Source organism: Chiloscyllium plagiosum, unplaced genomic scaffold, assembly GCF_037043375.1.
Source record: "Chiloscyllium plagiosum isolate Xiang-an unplaced genomic scaffold, Cpla_swu_hap1 HiC_scaffold_11, whole genome shotgun sequence".
Lineage (NCBI taxonomy): Eukaryota > Metazoa > Chordata > Chondrichthyes > Orectolobiformes > Hemiscylliidae > Chiloscyllium > Chiloscyllium plagiosum.
In genome coordinates this window covers 24,842,194-24,853,385 of record NW_028270149.1, presented here as the reverse complement: position 1 = coordinate 24,853,385, position 11,192 = coordinate 24,842,194, and positions in this window count along the sequence as shown.

The window sequence follows — 11,192 nt, the reverse complement described above, 5'->3', positions numbered from 1 at the left end:
CTGCCTGAGCCACTTGTTTTTCCGTGGATCACCTGTGCTCTGCCGTTTTCTCTATTAAATTGTCCTTGGTGGTCAGTACCTTTTTGCCTTTATTTTCAGCGGCCATCAATACACATGGACTTGGCTTCCCCAAGGGTATACAGAGAGCCCCACTGTTTACTCTTCCGCTGTTCAGCATACCCTCGAGCATGCCTTGCAATAGTGTCCTGGTTCAATACACCAATGATTTACTTGTTCCTTCCGCTACATCTGATGCCTGCATGCAAGAAACTGTTGCCCTGCTTCAGTCTTGGCACAGGATGGCCACAAGGTTTCTTTGGATAAGATGCAGCTCTGCCAGCCCACTGTTCATGACTTGGGTTTCACAATATTGCAGGCTACTAGGACACTTGGTCCTGATCGCTTAAAGGCCATCACAAATCTCCCTCCTCCCACAACACGTACGGAACTTCTGGGGATGAAGAATTACTGCAGGCACTGGATTCCTGATCGTCGTGAGATTGATGTGCCTTTGAGAGAGCCGTCTTCGCCGAAGAAACCATCAAAATTACAATGGACCCCTGAAATAGAGTCATAGAGTCATAGAGATATACAGCATGGAAACAGACCCTTCGGTCCAACCTGTCCATGCCAACCAGATATCCCAACCCAATCTAGTCCCACCTGCCAGCACCCGGCCCATATCCCTCCAAACCCTTCCTATTCACATACCCATCCAAATGCCTCTTAAATGTTGCAATTGTACCAGTGTCCACCACATCCTCTGGCAGTTCATTCCATACACGAACCATCCTCTGTGTGAAACAGTTGCCCCTTAGGTCTCTTTTATATCTTTCCCCTCTCACCCTAAACCTATGCCCTCTAGTTCTGGATCCCCGACCCTAGGGAAAAGACTTTGTTTATTTATCCTATCCCTGCCCCTTATAATTTTGTAAACCTCTATAAGGTCCCCCCTCAGCCTCTGACGTTCCAGGGAAAACAGCCCCAGCCTGTTCAGCCTCTCCCTGTAGCTCAGATCCCCCAACCCTGGCAACATCGTTCTAAATCCTTTCTGAACCCTTTCAAGTTTCACAACATCTTTCCGATAGGAAGGAGACCAGAATTGCACGCAATATTCCAACAGTGGCCTAACCAATGTCCTGTCCAGCCACAACATGATCTCCCAACTCTTGTATTCAATACTCTGACCAATAAAGGAAAGCGTACCAAATGCCTTCTTCACTATCCTATCTCCCTGTGATTCCACTTTCAAGGAGCTATGAACCTTCACTCCAAGGTCTCTTTGTTCAGCAATACTTCCTAGGACCTTACCATTAAGTATATAAGTCCTGCTGAGATTTGCTTTCCCAAAATGCAGCAGCTCACATTTATCTGAATTAAATTCCATCTGCCACTTCTCAGCCCGTTGGCCCATCTGGTCCAGATCCTGTTGTAATCTGAGGTAACCCTCTTCGCTGTCCACTACACCTCCAATTTTGGTGTCATCTGCAAACTTACTAATTGTACCTCTTATTCTCGCATCCAAATCATTTATGTAAAAGACAAAAAGTAGAGGGCCCAGCACCGATCCTTGTGGCACTCCAGTGGTCACAGGCCTCCAGTCTGAAAAACAACCCTCCACCACCACCCTCTGTCTTCTACCTTTGAGCGAGTTCTGTATCCAAATGGCTAGTTCTCCCTGTATTCCATGAGATCTAACCTTGCTAATCAGTCTCCCATGGGAAACCTTGTCAAACGTCTTACTGAAGTCCATATAGATCACATCTACTGCTCTGCCCTCATCAATCTTCTTTGTTATTTTTTCAAAAAACTCAATCAAATTTGTGAGACATAATTTCCCATGCACAAAGCCACGTTGACTATCTCTAATCAGTCCTTGCCTTTCCAAATACATGTACACCCTGTCCCTCAGGATTCCCTCCAACAACTTGCCCACCACCAACGTCAGGCTCACCGGTCTATAGTTCCCTGGCTTAAACAGTGGCACCACGTTTGCCAACCTCCAGTCTTCCGGCACCTCACCTGTGACTATCAATGATACAAATATCTCAATAAGAGGTCCAGCAATCACTTCTCTAGCTTCCCACAGAGTTCTCGGGGACACCTGATCAGGTCCTGAGGATTTATCCACTTTCAACCGATTCAAGACATCCAGCACTCCCTCCTCTGTAATGTGGACATTTTGCAAGATGTCATCATCGATTTACCTACAGTCTATATCTTCCATATCCTTTTCCACAGTAAATACTGATGCAAAATATTCATTTAGTATCTCCCCCATTTTCTGTGGCTCCACACAAAGGCCGCCTTGCTGATCTTTGATGGGCCCTATTCTCTCCCTAGTTACCCTTTTGTCCTTAATATATTTGTAAAAACCCTTTGGATTCTCCTTAATTCTATTTGCCAAAGCTATCTCATGTCCCCATTTTGCCCTCCTGATTTCCCTCTTAAGTATACTCCTACTTTCTTTATACTCTTCTAAGGATTCACTCGATCTGTCCTGTCTATACCTGACATATGCTTCCTTCTTTTTCTTAACCAAACCCTCAATTTCTTTAGTCATCCTGCATTCCCTATACCCACCAGCCTTCCCTATCACCCTGACAGGAATATACTTCCTCGGGATTCTTGTTATCTCATTTCTGAAGGCTTCCTATTTTCCAGCCGTCCCTTTACCTGCGAACAGCTGCCTCCAATCAGCTTTCGAAAGTTCTTGCCTAATACCGTCAAAATTGGCCTTTCTCCAATTTAGGACTTCAACTTTTAGATCTGGCCTATCTTTTTCCATCACTATTTTAAAACGAATAGAATTATGGTCGCTGGCCCCAAAGTGCTCCCCCTCTGACCCCTCAGTCACCTGCCCTGCCTTATTTCCCAAGAGTAGGTCAAGTTTTGCATCTTCTCTAGTAGGTACATCCACATACTGAATCAGAAAATTGTCTTGTACACACTTAAGAAATTCCTCTCCATCTAAACCTTTAACACTATGGCAGTCCCAGTCAATGTTTGGAAAGTTAAAATCCCCTACCATAACTACCCTATTATTCTTACAGATAGCTGAGATCTCCTTACAAGTTTGTTTCTCAATTTCCCTCTGACTATTGGGGAGTCTATAGTACAATTCCAATAAGGTGATCATCCCTTTCTTATTTCTCAGTTCCACCCAAATAACTTCCCTGGATGTATTTCCAGGAATATCCTTCCTCAGCACAGCTGTAATGCTATCCCTTATCAAAAATGCCACTCCCCCTCCTCTCTTGCCTCCCTTTCTATCCTTTCTAGCATTTGTATCCTGGAACATTAAGCTGCCAGTCCTGCCCATTCCTGAGCCATGTTTCTGTAATTGCTATAATATCCCAGTCCCATGTTCCTAACCATGCCCTGAGTGCATCTGCCTTCCCTGTTAGGCCCCTTGTATTGAAATAAATGCAGTTTAACTTATTAGGCCTACCTTGTCCCTGCCTGCCCTGACTGTTTGACTCACTTCTGTTCTCAGCTGTACCCGTCTCAGATTGATCTCTTTCCTCACTATCTCCCTGGATCCCCCCACTTTACTAGTTTAAATCCTCCCAAGCAGTTCTAGCAAATTTCCCTGCCAGTATATTAGTCCCCTTCCAATTTAGGTGCAATCCATCCTTCTTGTACAGGTCACTTCTACCCCAAAAGAGATTCCAATGATCCAAAAATGTGAATCTTTCTCCCATACACCAGCTCCTCAGCCATGCATTCATCTGCTCTATCCTCCTATTCCTGCCCTCACTAGCTCGTAGCACCGGGAATAATCCAGATATTACTACTCTTGAGGACCTCCTTTTTAAATTTCTGCCTAACTCTCTGTAATCTCCCTTCAGAGTCTCAACCTTTTCGCTTCCAATGTCATTGGTTTCAATGTGGACAATGACCTCCCCCTCTCCCCCGTGAGAACATTCTGCACCCTCTCTGAGACATCCTTGATCCTGGCACTAGGGAAACAACACACCATTCTGCTTTTACTCTGCTGGCCACAGAAACGTCTGTCTGTACCTTGGACTACAGAATCCCCTAACACAATTGATCTCTTGGAAGCCGACGTACATTAGAGCCAGTCTCAATACCAGAAACTTGGCTGTTCGTGCTACGTTCTCCTGAGAATCTATCACCCCCTACATTTTCCAAAACAGCATACCTATTTGAAATGGGTATATCCACAAAAAACTCCTGCCCTAAGTGCCAACCTCTCTCACCCTTCCTGGAGTTAACCCATCTATGTGACTGTATCTGACACTTTCCCCCCTTTCTATAACTGCCATCCATCACATACTGTTGCTGTTGCAAATTCCTCATCGCTTCTATCTGTCTCTCCACTCGATCTGATAAGATTTGCATCCAACAGCATTTATGGCAGATATAATCCGCAGTAAACCTTAAACTCTCTTTAAACTCCCACATCTGACAAGAAGTACATATCACTGCAAAGGCCATTTTTGCTCCTTCACAATCTACAGACCCAGAAATCACAGGCTTTTGAATAATTGAAATCTGTACTGAGCTCTGCACTTGCTTTGGGTCTTCCAGATTATTCACGGCCGTTTATAATTTATGTTGCTGAGAGGGAGAGTTATGCCTCTAGAATTCTGACACAAATGCATGGGGACCTCCAATGCCCTGTAGCGTTTTACTCTGTCCAGTTGCCACCTGTTGTAAGGCGAATGCTGGAGTGTTTGCGAGCTGTGGTGGCTGCCTTGGTAATGATTGAAAAGTCTACCCCACCTTGTGCTGCATCATCTATGCACTGTTTCTGTTCTATATTCGGTCTCCCTGCTGCTGAATTCTGCAGCTACCCAGGCGTACAGGCCATGAGGTCATCCTCCTCTCCTGGTCAAATCTTATGCTGGACCGCGCTCTGTCTTTGATTCACGCTACCCTCCTTCCTATCACTGACTCCTTAGGGATACCTGACCATGATTGTTTACATGTCATCTGTGATGTTGTTACCCCTTGCCTAGACCTTTCTGAAACCCCTCTGGACAATCCTGATATGGTCCTTTTTACAGGTGGCTCTTCCTACAGGCCTAAGGATCATATGACACTGGCAGGCTATGCTGTCTGCACACCATCTGATGTCCTTGAATCTGCAGCACTCCCTAACAGAATTTCTGCACAGACAGCTGAGCGTTTTGCTCTTACTTGGCATGCGTTTTAGCTACTGGAAAGTCTGTTAACATTTACACTGATTCCCGCTATGCTTTTGGAGTGGTGCATGATTTTGGCACCCTCTGGACAATAGGGGTTTCACCACTTCTTCAGGTAAACCCTGACAACATGGTCAGCTTATTAATAATCTTTTGGAGGCCATACTCCTCTCTTCGGCTGTGTCTGTCATCAAATGCACTGCACACACGTCTGCTGGAGATAATGTCACCCGTGGCAACGCCTTTGCTGATAGGGCAGCTTGGGTGGCTGCTACTAATCCAACTATGCAGGTTTTACATACCCCTAAAATATGCCAGTTTCACATTGTTCCTGACCTTTTGGAGGGCATCCGTGTGCTGAGCAGGTGGCCCCTCAATCTGAGTCCATTCATTGGGCTAGATTAGGTGCCATTGAAACTGAATCCCTTCATCTGCTTACGCTTCCTGATGGCCGCATCATCTGCCCTAAATCTCATCTACATGTCCTAGTCCTGCCCACTCATGGAGTTGGCATTGTTGGTAAGTGGGCATGTGGCATGCAGTCACATGTTTTTGATATGCCCTTGGCTTCACTACTGCTGCTTGCACTTTGTTGTCACGTTATATTATTTGCCTACAAAACAATACCTCTAAGTTTGACCATCTTCCTGTCCCTGGTGGCCCATTTGTGAAACTTCAAATAGATTTTGTGCACATGCCAAAAAGGCTGGGTTTCCACTACCTGCTGGTGATTGCTGATATGTTCTCCAAGTGGATTGAGGCGTTTACCACCAAGAAGGATAATGCTAGGACAGTTGTTAAATATTTAATGGGGGATGTCATCCCTAGATTTGGCATCTCTGGGACTATTGACAGTGATGGGGCACTTATTTCACTTCAGCAGTCGTTAAGCCTATTTCTAAGGCACTGGGAATTTCCTGACGACATCATATTCCTTATCAATCACAGTCCTCAGGTATGGTGGAAAGGATGAATGGCACGCTTAAAATTGTCCTGACTAAGATATCACAGGATACAGGCTTACCCTGGCTTGAAGCTCTGCCCCTTGCTGTATATATATTCCATTCGGAATCAGGTTAACTGAACAAAGGGCCTCATTCCTTTTCAGATTTTAATGGGCAGACCCATGCCTACTGCAACTAGGCCCCCTATGCTCTTTGCTGATGTGACACAGGAGTCTTTGATTAATTATACAAAGGCCCTTTCACAACTTATCATTAAGAATCAAGACATTTTCAAAGCAGCCATTCCTGTTCCAACCACTGATCCCATGCATCCTTTCCAGCCAAAGGACAATGTTATGATTAAATCATTTGAAAAGAACTCTCTCTCTCCTACATGGAAAGGTCCATTCCTTGTCCTTCTGGTTACCTGACCTGTTCTCAAGGTCAAGGGGAAAACAGAATGGACTCACGCCAATGCAGTGCAAGAGAGTACCACCCCAAGGGGGAAAATCAATTGATTCCTGCTGAGTTACCTGCAAAACCCACCACCACAGATGGCTCCAATCAATTGTTTTTACTGTTATTATATTGTTTTTGCTTATTTTTCTGATGTTGCTCTTATCTGACTGGGGTCCTTGGTATAACTTGTGGCCTCTAGTAAGAAAGAATTGCATTTTAGTACTTTTCTTTATATGACATATCTTCATGCACAAAAGGTCAGCCACTCCGGCTACTCTGTTTGCACACTCATTCCTTTCCATTCTAAAGGTGGGATTCCCTTGAGGGCCGTACCCTTTACTGAATCTGACACTGTTGAATGGTGGTGGCATCAACGTCGTTCTGCTGCTGTCACAACTTTTCACATCCCTCCTACCTTCCTGAAGCTGATAGTCCCCCCACTCCATTTAAGGAGACAACACCCACCTCCGCTGGAAAGGGATGGACACATTTGAAGGCTCCCGTCTCTGTTCCTCACCAATGTCACAGCCATGACTACACCCCTAGGAAATATTTGTATTAAAAGCAAATATCCTTTTGGATGACAAGCTGGGTTCAGTGAATGCATTCACTCCATCCTCCTTTCCACATCTGATTTCTGAACCACTATGGATGGCAGCATACTTATTCACACTGTTCCCAACAGGACTGTCATTAATTCTTCTTTTACCACCTTTTGGATTGGTATTCAATGCAATCATTTGTTAGCTTTCAACGGCACTTATTTCATTTGTGGCACTTATTTCATTTGTGGCAGTCGACCTACCCCTGGGTGCCTGCCTCCTGGACTGGCAGCTGCTATCTAGGATATTTTTTTAGAAGAATACAGCGCAGTCCAGGCCCTTTGGCCCTCGATGTTGCGCCGATCCAAGACCACCTAACCTACACTAGCCCACTATCCTCCATATGCCTATCCAATGCCCGCTTAAATGCCTATAAAGAGGGAGAGTCCACCACTGCTACTGGCAGTGCATTCCATGAACTCACGACTCGCTGAGTAAAGAACCTACCCCTAACATCTGTCCTATACCTACCACCCCTTAATTTAAAGCTATGCCCCCTCGTAATAGCTGACTCCATACGTGTTGTCCCTTTCCTTTACCACTCCCACACGTCACCTTTTAAGGCTTCAATGCCCCGTAGAAGGAGGACTCTTACTACCTTCAGTGCCATCTAACTATCTTCTCACCTCCCTATTCAACCCTTCAACTTGAAATTGAGGGTTGGAAGATTGCCGCCACTGTGAAGAGATTGCCAATGCCACTGCTTCAGCTTTTGACCTTCTTAATGCAGAGGTGGTGGCTGTTCGCACTGTGGCCCTCCAAAATTGCATGGCCCTCGACTACCTTTTGGCCAAGAAAGGGGGCACTTGTGCCCTTATTGGCTCTGACTGTTGCACCAACATCCCTGACTCCAGTGAAAACATTATAAACATAGCCGCTTATATTCGCAAGGTGGCTTCCTCTCTCCATGACACTACCCCACATTGGGATGTCTGGATTTGGATGGGTAGTTTGCTTGGCTCTTGGGCTTCTACACTCCTCCAGAGCATCGTGGTTCTCGTTGCAGTTGTTGTTTTGTTATCATCATTATCCTAAATCTATGCTGCGTCCATTGTGAGTCACTGTTGATGCTGAATACCCATGTTTGTTCCCAGCTTGTACGTTTTCCTGTTTCTGACATTCCCCCACCAGTGGATGATTTCATTGAACGTCTCAGTCCTGGTGACCCTTATTCTGACAGTTACCTGGACGACCCTGAACCTGGAGTTTCAGGGGGGTTGGTGGGGAGAGTGGCGTGAACCAGGAATTGTCGAAGGGAGCGGTCCTTGAGGAAGACAGAGAGCGGTGGGGAGGGGAAGATGGTCTTGGTAGTGGGGTCTAGTTGGAGTTGGCGACAGTGTTTAAGGATGATGCATTGGATGCCGAGAATGATGGAGTGGTAGATGGGGACAAGGGGACCCTGTTTTTATTGTGTTTGGGGATGGGGGGGTGGGGTGGTTAGAGCAGTGGACCAGGGAATGGAGGTGTTATGAAGGTATAGGCGTATACTGTACCTTTAAGAGAGAATGGAAGCTGGCACAGACATAGAGAAGCATAGAGTGTGTGCTGAAAGAATTTAAAATGTAACATTTGACTGTGAAACTAATAGCACAACTGAGTTGCCGTGGTACACAACAAATTTGAATTTGGCCAATCAGTTTAAATTATACCCCAAGATACCAAAATTCAATCAAATTTGAATTTAGTGTTTTGATGACATCAAACCAATGAAATGATCCAATATTTTGGGGTATAAAACCGAACATTTTGAACAGTTAGGGGGAGAACTGCCAAGAAAACCAACAATTGTAGATTGTTAGCCAAATAGCTCTCTGAAAGCTACCTGTTCATAAAGAATTTGTGCAGCAGAACACTGAAGACGAATTAGAGAAAAATCTACAGAGGAAAATCTACAAAGGAAAATCAACAAAGCTGACTGGTTTTGAAACGTGATTTATTTTTTGTAAATCTTTATTAGGTTTTTTTTATCGGACCAGTATTGTAGAGTGTGAGGTAATAGATAAGTTTAAGAGAAAGGAGTTGTAAATGGTTCTCTTTTGGACTTAGAGAATAAAATTGTTAATTTTTACTTTGAATAGTGACCACTGGGATAGTTCTTTGCCTCTCAAAATTTAACGAATTACAGCACAATTTGAGCTTCTCTGTGTGTCAGATTTAAATTAGCAGAGGGGTTTACCTCGTGTCGTAAAAGTTTGGGGTTCATCGCCGGGATTTGAACAGTTTGGGTCTCTGATTCGTGGTTAGAACAGGTTTAGATAGATCCAGTATGAGATTTGGGTAGGTTAGAATAGATTTGGGGTACAAGAAAAGACCAGTAGATTTAAACACTTATAGATTAGTGTCCTTTAAATTAAATGTAGATGACACAATCCATTTAATTTTGGTGACTTGTTCTTGGTTTAATTAAAAGTGAGAGAAACGGTTCTTAAAATTGCTATAAAGGTTCTGTGGTTTGAAGATGATTCACAAATTTGTCAATAAAGTTTAGAAGGAAAGAGAAAGGCCATAATTTTAGAATTAGCGAAGAGGTTATAATTGGGTTTAACCAAGGACTAAAGTAAAGCTGAAATTGTAATGCAATTAGTCAAACACTTAGGTGTGTCAGAGAGACAGACAAATGCAGTAGAGTTAGAAAAACTTAAGTTGAGAAAAATGGAGTTAGAAGATAAACAAAGAGAGAGAGGAAAAAGAGAAAGAAGGTTCTTAGCTGAGTAGCAAGAGAGAGACGAAAGGAAGAGAGAAAGAGAGACAGAAAATAAAGAGAGAGAGAAAAAAAAGAAAGAGAGAAAATTCTTAGCTGAGCAAAAGGAGAATTTGAACTGGAGAAGTTGCGACTTAATCAGCAAAGTCAAGTTAACAGGGTGGAGATTAAATGAGAAGGTAGTAATATATACAACTGTGTCAAAACTCTGTCATATTTGATAAGAAAGATGTCAAAGCCATTTTTATTTCATTTGAATAATTGGCTAGGCAGATGGAGTGGTCCGAGGATTTATGGGTAATGCTAGTTCAGACTAAACTGGTAGGCAGACCTAGTGAGGTATTTGCCGCGCTGTCAGATGAGGGTCAAGAGATTATGAAGACATCAAACAGGCCATTTTAAGAGCTTATGAATTGGTACCAGAAGCATGTAGACAGTGGTTCAGAAGGAACCAAGTCAGACTTAGATGCAGAGTTCATAAGAATTAAACATAGTCATTTTGATCGATGGGTGTGAGCCTTAAAGATTGATAAGCTTTATGAGGCTCTAAGAGAGATTATTCGGCTTGAGGACTTTAAAAACTCACTTCCAGAGATGATAAGAATTTACATGGAGGAACAGGAAGTTCAGGAAGTGAGGAGGGCAGCAGAATTAGCAGATGAATACATGTTGGTGCATAAGACAAGGTTCTGGCCAGAATTTCATCCTGTGAGGGATAGAAGTTGGGAGAATGGGAGATCCTACACTATGAAACAAAGAGTAGAGAGCACTGGTAATAGTTTACCACAGGTTAGAAAAGAAGCCCAAGAGGGTGCAAAGGACATGAAATGCCTCAGGTGTTTCCTCTGTGGTAAATTAGATTAGATTAGATTAGATTACAGTGTGGAAACAGGCCCTTCGGCCCAACAAGTCCACACCGACCCGCCAAAGCGAAACCCACCCATACCCCTACATTTACCCCTTACCTAACACTACGGGCAATTTAGTATGGCCAATTCACCTGACCCTGCACATCTTTGGACTGTGGGAGGAAACCGGAGCACCCGGAGGAAACCCACGCAGACACGGGGAGAACGTGCAAACTCCACACAGTCAGTCGCCTGAGGCGGGAATTGAACCCGGGTCTCTGGCGCTGTGAGGCAGCAGTGCTAACCACTGTGCCACCGTGCCGCCCAAAGTGGAGCATGTAGTCACAGTGCTGGTTATTAAAGAAAGGCACTGTGGGAAAAGTTGTGGTAAAAGAAGCTAAGCCAGTGGCATTAGTGAAGGTAGTAAAGGAAACCCCAAGAAGAGCCAAGGAGCTGCAGGAGAGTGC